Below are 16,358 nucleotides of genomic sequence, written 5' to 3' on the forward strand. Positions count from 1 at the left end.
CACTCCTTCTTGAGCTGCTGCTAAGGTGGTGATTGCTGCCACTTGATTCCTCTCCATCTTTTTGGTAAGGTCAGCCAACTGCTTGGTAATAAGCTTGTTTTGAGCTAGCAGTGCATCCACATTGTTCAGCTCCATCACTCCTCTAGTGTTGCCTCTTTCAGAAGCATAGAAGTAGTCATTCTCTGCTACAGTCTCAATGACATCTATGGCTTCTTCAATGGTCTTCTTCTTGTTCAGAGATCCCCCGGATGAGTGGTCTACTGCCTTCTTTGATTCATACGAAAGGCCTTCATAGAAAATGTGCAACTGCACCCATTCGTTGAACATATCTGGTGGGCACCTTCTTGTCAGGTCCTTAAACCTCTTCCATGCTTCATATAGAGTCTCACCATCTTGCTGCCTGAAGGTTCATACCTCAGATCTCAACCTGTTGATTCGTTGAGGAGGATAGAATCTTGCCAAGAATTTATTCACCACATCTTCCCAGGTTGCTAAAATCTCCTTTGGAAAGGATTCCAGCCATTTAGATGCTTTGTCCTTGAGTGAGAAGGGAAACAGAAGTAGTCTATAGGTGTCAGGGTGAACACCATTAGACTTCACAGTATCGCATATCCTCAGGAAGGTGGTTAGATGTTGATTGGGGTCTTCTTGGACACTTCCTCCGAATGAACAATTGTTCTGAACAAGGGTGATGAGCTGTGATTTTAGTTCAAATTTGTTGGCATGTATGGTTGGCCTTTGGATGCTACTTACAAGGGTGATGTAAGAACCCAGAACTCTTCTCTCTTGTCCAGCCTGATGTGCTGGACCTTCTTTGCCATGGTTGTGAGCCTCTTCTTCATGATGGTTCTCCATATTCTCATCCATGTCTGGTTCAAAATACTCCTTCTCTTCCTCTGCACCAACTACTCTCTTCCCTCTTGCTTCCCTCCTTAATCTAAGGAAGGTCCTCTCAGGTTCAGAAAGTTGAAGCCCTGCTTCTTCTACCTGTCATACACCCAATAAGGCACAAGCAAGAAAGAAAGATGCAGACAATATTTTCTGCAGAAATGCTATTAGTGTGAGTGATGCAATATATCAAACAGTTAGTGGGTCAGTGAACCAAATATTAAAACAAAATGCAGGTAACACCACTAATGGGTGAAAGGTACAGGGAAAGAAATAACTAAAACTGAAAGTAAATTACTCAGATGAAACTAAATCAAACAAAAGGGAAATGCTCAATCTAGTTATCCACCAATTTAATCATTGTTGATACAAAATCAATCCACGGCAACGGCGCCATAAACTTGATGCATGGAAACTTGTCTCTTAACAAATTTCCCTCGGCAAGTATACCGAATTGTCGTCAAGTAAAAACTAACAATAGAGTGAGGTCGAATCCCCCAGGAATTGATTGGTCAAGCAACTTTAATTGGAGGAATGTTCTAGTTGAGCTAAGCAGAATTTGGTTTGAGAGTTGCAGGAAATTAAATGGCGGGAAAGTAAATAGCAGAAAATGTAAATGCTGGAAATAAAGAGCTGAAAATAGATGACGGAAAATAAATTGCAGAATCTTAAATGGGAATGGGGAAGACGATCATAAAAGTAATTGGCAGAAATTAAAGAGAATGGGTAAGATCAGAAATGGGGAGTTCATTGGGCTTAGGAGATGTTGCATCCTCCGGATCAAGTTCATTTTCATCTCTTCCTCAATCAATGTATTCATTGATCTCCTTGGAAATCTTAAGTGATTGAATTCCAATTCCTTGGTAATTCAATCTCTCAAATCTTGATCAATAGCCATTTCCTTGGTCTAATTGCTCATGAGAAGAGATGAGGTATGGTCACTGATTATTCCACATGTATTTTCAAATCAAAGTGTTGGTAGGATTATATGTCACTATATCCATCCAAACCCCAATTTGGTCCAACATGAGAAAGCATTTCTAGCATGATCTCTTCATTCCTCTTCCAAGGTTCCGAAGAGATCCAAGTATGAATAGCTTATTTTCCAAGATAACTACTCAATTGGATGAAGATTGAAAGCTTTCTAGTAAAATCAAGAGAAAAGAAAGAAGAAGAATAATGAAAACTATTATTGATCCATCAAATTACAACAGAGCTCCCTAACCCAATGAAAGGGGTTTAGTTGTTCATAGCTTTGGGGATGGAAAACAAAGATGGATAATGCATTCTCAAAAGTTAAACTAGAAGTTGCAGAGAAAGTAAAAAAATACAGAGAGTAATTCTAATAATGCCCAAAAGCTCCTTTCTAGTTCAAAGTTCTCCCTATTTATACTATTCTTCTAATCTTCTAGTTGCTTCTTCATGTCTTGGATATGGGCCTTTGGATCTTGAGTTGAAGCATTTATCTTCTTCAGTGGGCTCAGCTTTACTTGCAGAGAAAGTGTACAGTAGGTATGGACTTTAGCTTGGGGCGTTAGTGGTGTTAACGTTAATTGAAACTGTGGGGTCGAGAACGTTAGTGACAATCACCTTTTTCACTAACGTTCTTAACCCAAAAATGGTCCACGTTAACTTCAACGTTAGTGGCACTAACGTGACCACTAACGTTGCTTTTTAGCCCTTCGCAAACGTTACTGGGGTTCACCTTTTCCAATAACATTGAGAGTACCCCTTTCTCCCAATGTTAGAGTTCACGTTAGTATAGTTTACGTGGCCTTTAACGTAGGCCTGCCAAATCTTCGAGAGCGTTAGTGACACTTACCTTTGTCACTAACGCTTCAAAACGCCCCTACTTCCCACGTTAGAGTTCACGTTAACTAGGTTAATGTGACTTCTAACGTGGTATTGAGAGCCATCTCCAATGTTAGTGACAAAGGTGAGTGTCACTAACGTTGGCTCATCATCCCTCTTCTCCACGTTAGCTTCTACGTTAATGTAATTAACGTGGCAACTAACGTGGCTCATAGTGGCTTAATCCAACGTTAGTGACAAAGGTGAGTGTCACTAACGTTGGTGATTCCTTGCTCCCTCCACGTTAGAGTCTATGTTAACTAAGTTAACGTGACTCTTAACGTGGCAAATATGAGCTTAGTCCAACGTTAGTGACAAAGGTGAGTGTCACTAACGTTGGCATTATCTTCCTCATCCACGTTAGAGTGTACGTTAACTGAGTTAACGTGACTCTTAACGTGGCCAGCTGCCACTTTGGAACGTTAGTGGCACTTACTTTTACCACTAACGTTGGAGTTCTACTTCTCTTCCACGTTAGCTTCCATGTTAACATAGTTAACATGGCAACTAACGTGGGCTATGATGGCTCACGAAGGCGTTAATGGCGATCACTTTTCTCATTAACGTTGCAAGCTAGCCTCCATTCCACGTTAGTGGTCACGTTAGCTAGACTAACGTGGCTACTAACATGGTTCTTCCTTGCTTCCTTTGTCCTGAAATCAAGCAATAAAGTGCATCAAAGCTCTAATCCAAGTTATGAGACATGCATCATTCAATTTTGTCATTTAATTCATGCATAATTCTCATGAAATCATGTAAAATTCACAATGTTTGCTTGAATCAAGATGTAAGTGATTATTTACCCAAAACTTGCTTATTTCCTAAGAAAGTGCATGAAACTACCCTAAAACCATAAAGAAAAGGTCAGTGAAACTGGCCAAAATGCCCTGGCATCATCAACCCATGAAACACATCCTATAAGAAACGGACTTGGCAGGTAGAATGCTACAATGGACGATAGAGTTGTCCCAGTTCGACCTAACATACGAAGCTCGGACAGCCATTAAGTTTCAGTACCTTGCTGACTTTATTGTCGAATACACGAAAAGCATAGAAAACCCAGTAATATAGAGTCTGTATATAGACGGATCATCAATCATAGCACAAGATCAGGAAGGAAATATAAAACCATGCAAATATTATGAATAAGTGGGTAAAGAGTTGATGAAATCCATTCAATTGAGCACAAGATAAACTATAAAATAGTGGTTTATCACCAAGTCAGATACTGAAATAAATAAATAAGGTGAAAAGGAAGTTTAAAACAAAGAAATATAAAACCTGGATTGAGAGTCACTCTTAAAGCAAAAAGAAATCCTAAATCCTAAGAGAGAGAGGAGAAGATCTCCTTCTCAACTATATCTAAATCATTGAGAAATAAAATATGCGAGCTCCCTTTTAAATGGGTGCATTCCCACTCTTTATAACCTCTGGTCTATGCTGTCTGTACTTGGATCTGGGCCAAAAAGGGCTTCAGAAATCGCTGGGGGCGTATTCTGTAAATTCTGATACGTGGCCTCTATCACGCGTCCGCGTGGGTCACGTGGTCACGTCATTCGGAGCTTTTCCTTGCCGCGGTCGCGTCAGTCACGCGTCCGCGTCGTATGCGTTCTGCTTATGTCGCGCGGTCGCGTCAGTCATGCGGCCGCGTCGCTGCATCTTCGCTTCTGGCACGCGATCGCGTCGTCCATGCAATCGCGTGAATACCAGTTTCCTTCAAAGCTCTGTTTTACTTTCTCCTTCCATTTTTGTATGTTTCCTTTTCCATCCTTTAAGTCATTCTGCCTTAGAAAATCTGAAACTACTCAACACACTAATCACGGCATCGAATGGAAATAAAGGTAATTAAAATAATTAATTTTTAAAGCTTAGAAAAACATGTTTTTCACAATATGACATAATAAGGAAGGAAAAGTAAAACCATGCAGTTAATATGAATAAGTAGGTGGAGGATTGAATAAATTACTCAAATTAAGCACAAAAGAACTCATGAAATATGGGTTTATCAACCTCCCCACACTTAAACACTAGCATGTCCTCATGCTAAATCCAAGGTAAATAATTAAGGTTAAAGTAATGGAATGTCATGCAATGCAACCTAATTTAAATGCAACTACCTAAATGAATGATGCATCATGCAACTCTAAATTATTCACTCATATATAAAGCTTACATGTAGTCAAGTTAGTTCATATTCTCAAGGAGTTATGTATATGTATAGCCAACCTTAAATAATGAAGCATTTCAGCAAATGAGATGGGAAAGAAAACATTGTACAAACTTGCAAAACAATTAGTAAATTAAGTACAGGTATATGTTGATGAGTTATTGAACCCTCACTGGATTTTGTGTTTACCCTCTAGTCACTCAGTGTTTACTGGGTTTATTCACTCTACTTTTCTTTTTATTCTTACTTTCTATAGCTTTGTTTTTCATCTAACCAATCAACAATTATAAAATATAGTCATACCAAAAAGTCATGAGGCCTTTAATTGAGGTTGTAATGGGGTCAAGGTAAAGGTAAGGATTTATGTATAGGGTCAAGTGAGCTAATAAGTGAATCCTTAATTAGACTAAGATCTCACCTTAACATACATATTTAGTAAAACAAAATCTCTTTACCTATTTTCCCATATTATCCCACTTATTGTTACAAGCTCATGTTTCACTTTTTATTTTTTAATTCCATGTGCATTGCTTTTATTTTGCATTGGGGAATTTCTTTTGTATCCCCTTTTATTAAATGCTGAAAAAAAAAATTTTTCAAGGCACATGGCAATTAAATCACTTTGATTTTCTCATGAGCATGCTTCCCAAATTTATTTTATTTCTTTTAACTTCTCTACCCTTTTGTTTCTATCATCCATGTTCCCAATAGGTTTTCCATGTTCTAATCTATTCATAATTTTCTATCTTAAGCTAACCAAGGATTCAACTTGGGATTTTATTTTGTTTTTCTACTTAAGGCTAGTAGTGTGGCTAAATAGAATAAAAGGGATTTTAAAGGCTCAAGGGGGCTGACAAGGGTGATGTGAAAGGTAGGTTATTCTGGGGTAAGTGAGCTAAAATCAAATGATGGCCTCAATCATTCTTTTGGTATGTATCTATTCTATATTCTATAATTGGACATATAGATTAAAGCAAAGTAAAGAACATCAGAATAAAAAGAAGCGAAACACACAGGAATGAAGTTATGGTTTGAATGCAACCATACAATTAAGCTCAAGACTCACAGGCTGTGTGTTCTCTAACTCAAGCATCATATATCATTCATATATGTTATGCAGGTTTAGTTAAAAATTCCCATTATTCTCATAAAAAAATTATTTAGGGTAGCTTTTAAAGTTTTAATGTTCCTCCTTGATGAAATGTTGTCAGCTTAACTACATCATGTAATGATATATACAAGGTTGATGATATGTTTAATTTCCTAGCTTACTTCCTTTTTATATTTTTTAATTTAAACTATACTATCTTATGCTAAAAAGGGTAAACTATACTAATTAATCCACTAATAAATCAGAATTGCAAACTAAACTAAATAACTAGAAATATGAACTAAAGATGCAATATGCAAAAATAGAGTAAAAATACATAAAAGCAATGTATAAGTACTCAGAAAATAACAGTAAAAAGAAAAATACAGAAAATATTCAAAATAAAAGAAAAAGTATGTAGTGGTTCACCAAAATAAAAGCCAGAGATGGCGACCTCCCCACACTTAAAATGAAGCATCGTCCCTGATGCTCAATCAAGCCGGGTGTGAAGGGGTGTCATCACTGGTAGGGATGGCAGCTGGAGGCTCTGTGGTGGTGGTGGGCTGAGGGTCTAGCTGCTGTAGAGGTGGGGCTGACTGAATTGGGATCTCCGGATCCGCAGCCTCTATCTGAGGCATAACCTCCTGATGCGGGGCAGCCTGCTCTGTGGCTGCCTGCTGATGGGTCTCCTCCTGGAAATGAGTCTCCTCCTCGTGCCCATCCTCCTCCTCCTCTGATGGCTCAGATGGTGTGTTGGGCTCAGAGGGGATGTCGCCGGATCGTATCATCAGCTTCAGGTGCTCATTGCGTCGCTTGTTGCGACGCTCCAATCTCGCATACCAGCGCCGATTACGGTGCTCCATCTGATCAAGCTGTCGGAATAGGCGGTGCAAGAGGCGGTATACTGGCTCAGAGGCAGGTGAAGGTGCAGTGGTAGCAGCAGGAGTAGCAGTGGCAGCTGTGGATGAAGAGGGTTCAGGAGACGGTGGGGCTGGCACATCGGTAGTAGTGAAGGGTGGTGGTCTGTAGCCCAAAGCTAAGAAGTTTCTGCTGTGAGGAATGATCTTCCTGCAATCCGCCGCTGGTGGTGTCTCATCGGCATCCTCCCATAGCACGTTAGCTTGACGGCCTAGCTGTGTAACCAGATACAGAAAAGGGAGGGTGCCTCGGACGTGGACCCTGGCCATAAAATGCCGGATAAAGCATGGCAGATAAAGGTCCTTCCCCTTCATCACACACCAAAGGAGGGTGATCATAGCAGCCGGGATCTCCGTCTCGTGAGTACTCGGCATCACATAATTACTCAAGATCTGGTGCCATAACCGAGCCTCATCATTTGAGTACGCCCTCTTGATCCCTCTAGGCATGCTGGTGTCCTGACCCATCTCCCAAGGAACAGTCGGGTCCAGAGCTATCCGTGCCTTCACAGGATCCCAATCAAACTGCATCTGGCGCATGTCCTCCTCAGCCTTCGAATAACCATCAGGCTGATCGGACTTGGCTGGGAGCTAAAGAATGTCCTCTAAGGCCTCCTCAGTGACTAGAATTTGTTTTGCTCTCAGGTTCACTGCATCTAGGATGGTGAGGTAGTAGTTGCAGTAGAATTCCCGGACCCAAGATGCGTTGACCTCTGTCAGTATTCTCTCCAGAAAGAACCAGCCCCTTTGCTTGATTTGCTCAGTGGTGTACTGCTGGAGTACTTCTGGAATCTTCAGAGTTCGCTCCAGGTATAGATTTCTGGAGTTTGCAAAAGCCGGGTACTTCAGCTCACAGTACTGGTTTGCAAATTTTATAGGATCATTTGCAGGGAGCAGCTGGTCAGCTTTTTCCTGCTGTGTGAAGTTCTTCTCCCGCCATGAGGAATCGTGCATGAGGGCAATGATGGACTGGGAGGAATCTCCTCGCTTGCGCTTGCCAGTAGCCTTGCCTTTTCCTTTCCTTTGTGAGGCAGACATCCTGAAAAACAGAAAACCAGGATATGGATAAAAATAGTAAAGCAAATAGGCAATTAAACAAAGGAAACACAAAGCGGCAAATGAGAAATAAAATAAGGAAAATGAGTATATGAAATGTGATTGAATTTATGTTAAATGGAAAAATAATCAATATGCCATGGTTAGAAAGTTAGAGGAAAGTGAAAATAAATAGAAAAGAGATCAAAATGGTTAGTATGGTTAGAATTTGAAGAAGATATTAGTAAAATAAAATTAGTGAGTTAGTAAAGTGCGGGTTAAAGTAAGTGGCATAGAGAAAAATTCCATATAACAAGGATTCATAGGTAAGAATAGAAGTACTCATAATCGAACAAGGAAAACAGGGTGATGTTGATTCGAATAGAAATAAAGAAAGCAAAAATTGGAATCAGTGAATCACAAATGCAGTTTATGAATCAGGAAACCAAAAAGGGTAAGAAACTCTTCCATAGCATTCATGAAATAGTTTGGGTAAAGCAGAGTAAAACAGAGTTCAGAAGTGCCAAACCAAAACATGAATGAAAACAATTTACAAAAAATTTGGACAGCATTCCGGCTAAAATTGGATTGTCTCGGAAAATAAACAGCAATCATAGCAGTGCCTATGAATTAAAAACTTGCTGTAGTTACCTATAATTAATAGAAACAAGAAAATTCAGAGTAACAAGCAGCAAATGCAAGAAATCACAGCATATGAACGAGGTCACAGGAACAATAGAATTGCAGTTATGATAAAACAGAAACAGGAACAGTGCAAGTAAACAGACCTAGATCCACTAACCACAGCCTAAGCTTCCTAACAACCTAAAGATCTACCACAGCATGCATATCTATCTATCCTAAGTATGAACAAAAATGGAAAAAAAAATACAGAAAAACGACGAACGGATAAAAGGGAGTGCGTGTTGCGGAACCTAGAAAGCGAAAGAAGCAGAACGGTTGGGAGATGGCGGCGGTGGTGTCCGGCGCAGTGGCGGGGCACGGCGGCGCGGTGGCGGCGGAGGGGGATGGGGATAGGTTCTTAGGGTTAGTGATAGAGGAAGGGAGGGGGTTGCGGGTGGGTGGCGGAGGGGGGGGCGCGGCTGGAAGGCCGGCGGTGGTGGGTGGTGGTTCTGGGTGGTGGCAGAGAGGGGATGAGACAAGAAGAAAGAAGAAGAAAAAGGGGGAGGGGGTGGTACGGCGGCGGTGTTTGGACGGCGGCGGCGTCTGGGTGGTGGCGCGGTGGCGGCTGGGTGGTGCTGGTTGGTGGCTGGAGCAAGAAGAAGCAGAGAGGGAGAAGAGGGTTGGGGGTGGGGGGTTGCACGACTGATAGGGTTCGCGTGGCTGGGAGGTTATATTTTCATATCCACGCGGCCGCGTGGGACATGCGCTCGCGTGGTTGGGTGAAAATGGGAGTGACGCGATCGCGTGGGGCGCGCGATCGCATGAGAGGGGGGAAAGAGGGGTGACGCAATCGCGTGGGTCACGCGATCGCGTCGCTGGAATTCATGCTAAACGCACGACTCCAGCGCCGTTTTAGCGCAACTCTCTGTCTCCTTTTGGGGTGATGTGCAATCCATGTGACGCGATCGTGTCGCTCACGCGGTCGCGTGGGATTGGTATTGTGCAAGTGACATGATCGCGTGGGCCAATTTGTGCGAAACGCACAAGGGCCGCACGATTCCAGCCTAACTTTCTGTTCGTTGGATCCTTACGCCGATATATATATATCATGCGGCCGCGTGGGTCATCCGGTCGCATGGGTGGTGTTTCTCGCAATATGACGCGATCGCATGGGGCATGCGGTCGCGTCGTGCACCCTTTTTTTTATATATGCATGAAAAATGCAAAATGCAATGATTAACATGAATGCTATGCATGATTCCAGGTTTAATAAATTAAAATAAAAAAGGAAAAATGAAAGCAATTAACAAGAAATAAATTGAAAAAGAAGCGACCATACCATGGTGGGTTGTCTCCCACCTAGCACTTTTAGTTAAAGTCCTTAAGTTGGACATTGGAGGAGTATCCTGTTATGGCGGCTTATGTTTAAATTCGTCTAAAAATCTCCACCAGTGCTTGAAATGCCAATAGCCTCCGGGGTCCCAAACCAAGCATGCAAACCTTCTGAGTAGCTCCAAACAGATTTTCAGGCTCCTGGGACGACGAATGTCAGGATAGAGTCCAGGATTCCAAGCCTTGCTTTTAAATCCACCTCCGTCTTGATCTACATGTTTCCATTCGGGAGGTTTAAAAAGTAGAATCTCACCTTGGTGACCAAACGTTTTCCGTGATCCATGCAATTGAGCATGATACCAATCCGTGTACTTCGAGGTGAAGCGTGGAACCTTATTGAACCTTGTGCACCAGCTCTGAGTATGAGCCATTTCTCTCTTACTCTTAAAGCCGCAGAGAGCTCTAAGCTGGCCATCTGTTTCAAGCAAACCATATTCAAGTGAATAAGTAAAGTTATAAGTTAAGGATTGTACCCACTTGAAGCTTGTATTAGGTGGTAATGGCCTTGGGATAGGTGTTTTTGGTGGTTCTGCAAGTTCCATTTCGTTGTGCTCTTCTGTGAATTCCTCCACTTCTTTGCAAAGATCTTCAATTGTATCTGTGTCCTGGTCAGAGTCTTTTGTGTCTTCCTTATCACTTGAGTCATAGATTGGAGGTTGAGAGAAATCTACCTCTGCATCATCTTCATATTCACTTGGGGAAGATTCTTCGATCTCAGAGAATTCACTTGCGGATGCAAGTTCATCACTAAGAGAGCTAGACGTGTGACTATCACTATCGAGGGAATTTGTTTCTTGGATTATTCCGTCTGATTCTTCATAAACGACTTGCCTTGGAGAAATATCCTCCTTAGCATCAACTGTAGTCTCCTTGACGGCGTGTTCCTCAATTCTGGATTCCCATGGAGGTTCAGCATCTCTTAGATCTTCAACCAACTCTTCTTCTTGAGCGATGACAGCTTCTTCTACTTGTTCTAGTATGAATTCATTCTCTGTCTTATCCACTGGAGTTTCTGGTATCTCCTTCATGCTACGCTCTTCGTTAGACTTTTCACATGGGGCTGTGGCTGATCCTTGTGTATTTGAGCGCCTAGAAACCCATTGAATTATTGCTTGCTCCAGTTGTTGAATGGTTGTTTGAAATTTATTTACTGTTTTCGTTAGGCGAACCTCTGCTTCTCGGGTTGCTGGACTTGGACATGACACAAAGGAAAGTGGTGGTGATTGGGAGCGATTGGATTGGCACTGGGGTAAGGAAGGATCATATGGTGGCGAATGGTGAAGAGAAGCTTGTGAGTGTGGTGGTTCGAGGTTATATTGAAAGGATGGTTTACATGCACGGGGTGGGGCTTGTTGGTAGTTACAAGGTTGTCCACCATATCTTTCAGCTGGGTATGCATTGTAGAATGGTCTTTGTCCAGGATATCTCGGAGGGTGTTGCTGCCAAAAGGGTTGATTAGATCCTCTTGGTTCCATCCATCTTTGATTGATCTGACCTTGATGCGCGTTCCTGCTGTAACTTCTATTTCCTTTAACAATATTAGAACCAAACTCAAAGCGAGAGGGGTGAGAGTTCATGGTAGCAAATAAAGATAAACAGAAAAAAAAAACAAAAATAAATAAACAAGCAAAAGAAAAATATTTACAATAACCAATAATAAGGCACACGTTAGCAGTTTCCCGGCAACGGCGCCATTTTGACGTTAGGATTTTTGCCAGTAAAGAATGTCATAAAAACAGTCGCGTTGTAGATATAGTCTCTAAACCGACAAAAATCCCTTCGTACAAACATTTTGGGTGTCACAAGTAACAAACCCCTTTAAAAATTGTTAACCGAGTATTCAAACCTCGGGTCGTCTTCTCAAGGAACTGCGAGGAGGTATGTTCTTATTATTGGCTATAAAGGTTGTAATCGGGGTTTAGAAGATGAGAAGCAAGTAATTTAAATGACAAGTAAAGTAAATGGAAATTAAAATAAATAAATACTGTAAAGCATACTTTTGGCAAGGTAAGAGAAGTTGGAGGTCCAACATAGTTATCTCTCTCAACTATAATGAAAGTTGAATCTAAACTCCACTTGGTCAACCTTTACTAGGGCAAAGAAAAGTCAAGGGACTAATTAAATTGACCCTTGAATCCTATTTATTTCCTATGAAAAGGTTGGGATTACTTAAGTTCAGCTCAATTAGCAAGATAACGATTATCAATTATGTTGAGCTTAATAACTGTTGAGTTACTGAATTCTTAACCAGGACCAAAAGGGGAAAAAGTAAAATTGCTGGAATAATAAAAATGTCCTTAGATGGGAAGCAATGGTAACTTAAATCAAAGAGAACAATCATAAACTGAAAATACCTCAATTATCATTAATTCAAATAACAGTCTGTAACATGGAAGAATTCATAGATTCAATTATAAAGGTAAATAGCCAACTCAGATACTGAAATAAATAAATAAGGTGAAAGGGAAGTTTAAAACAAAGAAATATAAAACCTGGATTGAGAGTCACTCTTAAAGCGAAAAGAAATCCTAAATCCTAAGAGAGAGAGGAGAAGATCTCCCTCTCAACTAAATCTAAATCATTGAAAAATAAAATATGCGAGCTCCCTTTTAAATGGGTGCATTCCCACACTTTATAACCTCTGGTCTATGCTGTCTGTACTTGGATCTGGGCCAAAAAGGGCTTCAGAAATCGCTGGGGGCGTATTCTGTAAATTCTGATACGTGGCATCTGTCACGCGTCCGCGTGGGTCACGCGGTCGCGTCATTCGGAGCTTTTCCTTGCCACGCGGTCGCGTCAGTCACGCGTCCACGTCGTATGTGTTCTGCTTATGTCACGCAGTCGCGTCAGTCATACGGCCGCGTCGCTGCATCTTCGCTTCTGGCACGCGATCGCGTCGTCCATGCGATCGCGTGAATACCAGTTTCCTTCAAAGCTCCGTTTTGCTTTCTCCTTCCATTTTTGTATGTTTCCTTTTTCATCCTTTAAGTCATTCTGCCTTAGAAAATCTGAAACTACTCAACACACTAATCACGGCATCAAATGGAAATAAAGGTAATTAAAATAATTAATTTTTAAAGCTTAGAAATACATGTTTTTCACAATATGACATAATAAGGAAGGGAAAGTAAAACCGTGCAGTTAATATGAATAAGTAGGTGGAGGATTGAATAAATCACTCAAATTAAGCACAAAAGAACTCATGAAATATGGGTTTATCAATGACTCCCATAATCAACTACCTCAAATTCGACGTACTCCCCAAAAATGAAAAGGAAGTCAGAAGACTCATAAAAGAAGCGTAAAATTACACACTGGTCCACAATATCTTATACAAAAGAGGGATCTCAACACCCCTTTTAAAGTGCGTCCTGACCTCCAATACAAAGGAAGTCTTGGTGGCGTACATAGCGGCATATGTGGAAACCACTTGAGAGCTCAGTCATTGGCCAAAAAAGTGATCCGAGCTAGCTATTTCTGGCCGACCATATAGAAGGAGGCATCCAAGTTTGTTAAGGTATGTCCGCCTTGCCAGAAACACGCTAATTTCCATGTGGCACCTCCTAAAGAGCTTATCAGTGTTACCTCACCATGGCGATTCGCAAAATGGGGCCTTTATCTTCTTGGACCATTTCCGCAAGCACCAGGCCAAGTCAAATACCTAATAGTAGGGATTGACTACTTCACCAAATGGATTGAGGCGGAGCCCTTAGCAACTATTATTGCTCAAAGAAGTCGAAAATTCCTGTATAAGAATATTGTCACAAGGATTGGAGTTTCCCACTCCATCACCACAGACAATTGGACTCAGTTCACTGACTCAACCTTTAGGAACTTGGTGGCCGACCTAAAAGTAAAACATCAGTTCACATCAGTAGAGCACCCCCAGGCCAATAGATAGGCTAAAGCTACCAATAAATTCATATTGGTCGGGTTAAAACTTCGACTACAAGATGCAAAAGAGGCTTGGATCGACAAGCTCCCTCAAGTCTTATGGTCATATCGGACTACTCCACACTCCACAACGGGAGAATCACCCTTCCGACATACTTACAGAATGGAAGCAATGATCCCCATAGAAGTAGCTGAAGAATCACTTAAAGTCATATTTTACAATGAAGGAGCTAACACCTAGGTGTAAAAGGAAGAGCTCGACCTCTTCTACGAATTCTGAGAAAGAGCTCGAATTAGAGAGGAAGCTTTGAAGGAATTGATGGCTCTAAGATACAATTAAAAGGTGATCAAGAGAAACTTCACCACCAATGACCTTGTCCTGATCCAAAATAATATCGGAATACAGAAGTCAGGAGAAGAAAAGCTAGCTTTGGAAAGGACCTTACAAGATAGTAGAGCTCCTAAGCAAAGGTTCCTACAAGGTGAGTGACCTCCAAGGGCTGGAGTGATGCACGGAAAACTTGTCTCTCAACAAATCTCCCTTCGGCAAGTGTACCGAATTTGTCGTCAAGTAAAAACTCACAATAGAGTGAGGTCGAATCCCACAGGGATTGATTGATCAAGCAACTTTAATTAGAAGAATATTCTAGTTGAGCGAATCCAGAATTTGGGTTGAGAGTTGCAGAAAATAAAATGGCGGGAATGTAAATAACAGAAAAGTAAATGCTAGAATTAAAGGACTGGAAGTAAATGACTGCAAATAAATTGCAGAATTGTAAATGGGAATGGGGGATTTGCTCATAAAAGTAAATGGCAGAAATTAAAGAGAATGGGTAAGATCAGAGATGGGGAGTTCATTGGGCTTAGGAGATGTTGCAATTCTCCGGATCAAGTTCATTTTCATCTCTTCCTCAATCAATGCACTCATTGATCTCCTTGGCAATCTTAAGTGATTGAATTACAATTTCTTGCAATTCAATCTCTCAAATCTTGATCAATAGCCAATTCCTTGGTCAATTGCTCATGAGAAGAGATGAAGTATAGTCACTGATTATACCACATGCATTTCCCAAATCAAGTATTGAGAGGGTTATAGTCACATACCCATCCAAACCCAATTTGGTCCAGCATGAGAAAGCATTTCTAGCTTGATCTCTTCATTCCTCTTTCAAGGTTCAAAAGAGATCCAAGTTTGAATAGCTTCTCTTCCAAGATAACTACTCAATTGGATGAAGATCGAATGCTTTCAAGTAAAATCAAGAGGAAAGATAGAAGAAGAATAATGAAAATTAGTATTGATCCATCAAATTACAACAGAGCTCCCTAACCCAATGAAAGGGGTTTAGTTGTTCATAGCTCTTGAAAATGAAAACAAAGATGGAGAATACATCATAAAACTAGAAATTGCAAAGAAAGTAAAATACAAAGAGTAGTTCTCTTTTTCCCAGACTCCAGAACTTCTTCTCAATTCAAAGCTACTCCTATATATACTACTCTTCTCAGCTTCTAGTGTGATTCTTCAAGTCTTGGGCCTTTGGATCTTGAGTTTGAAGCAGTTCCTTTCTTTATTTGGGCTTGGCTTTACATGCAGAGAGAAAGTGCGAAGTGGGCGGAGACTTTAGTTTAGGACGTTAGGGGTGTTAATATTTAGTGAAAATATAAGTTCGAGAACGTTAGTGACACTTAACATTGTCACTAACGTTCCAATGCACCCCTTTGCCTCACGTTAAAACCCACGTTAACTAGGTTAACGTGGCTTTTAATGTTGCCTTGTTAACCTTCGAGAACGTTAGTGACACTCAACATTGTCACTAACGTTCCAGTGTGCCCCTTCTTGCTTTACGTTAAAGCCCACGTTAACTAGGTTAACGTGGCTTCTAACGTGACCCTTGCCATCCTTTGAGAACGTTAGTGACATTCAACATTGTCACTAACGTTCCAATGTGCCCCTAGGTCTCACGTTAGAGTCCACGTTAACTAGGTTAACGTGGCTTCTAACGTGGCCATCTTTAGCCATCCCAACGTTAGTGACAATGTTGAGTGTCACTAACGTTGGCTCATCCTTCATTCCTCATCGTTAGCTTCCACGTTAACCAAGTTAACGTGGAAGTTAACGTGACTCTTGGGGGTTGTGTGGTTGCTTCAACGTTAGTGACAATGTTGAGTGTCACTAACGTTGTCGACAACTCTTCATCCCTTACGTTAGTTCCCACGTTAACCAAGTTAACGTGGGAGTTAACGTGGTACTTTGCACTATAGGCCAACGTTAGTGACAATGTTGAGTGTCACTAACGTTGGCTTCTCTTCCCCCCTTAACGTTAGAGGACACGTTAACTAGGTTAACGTGGCTTCTAACGTGGCCACTTATGAGTAATTGCCAACGTTAGTGACAATGTTAAGTGTCACTAACGTTGGCTCAACTTCTCTTCTCCACGTTAGAGTTCACATTAACTTAGTTAATGTGACTCTCTAACGTGGGCATTGATGGCTTTTTTTTGAG

At 41.2% G+C, this 16,358-nt stretch overlaps 1 non-coding gene across 1 annotated transcript; it reads left to right on the top strand.

The window, feature by feature from the left end:
* The first annotated feature begins 322 nt into the window (after positions 1-322).
* On the top strand, positions 323-429 carry LOC112739127 (small nucleolar RNA R71). The gene has a single exon (XR_003170067.1). It is a non-coding gene; the product is annotated as a small nucleolar RNA R71 (small nucleolar RNA).
* The last annotated feature ends 15,929 nt before the right edge of the window (positions 430-16,358 follow it).

The sequence above is a fragment of the Arachis hypogaea genome, chromosome 13 (assembly GCF_003086295.3).
Source record: "Arachis hypogaea cultivar Tifrunner chromosome 13, arahy.Tifrunner.gnm2.J5K5, whole genome shotgun sequence".
NCBI lineage: Eukaryota > Viridiplantae > Streptophyta > Magnoliopsida > Fabales > Fabaceae > Arachis > Arachis hypogaea.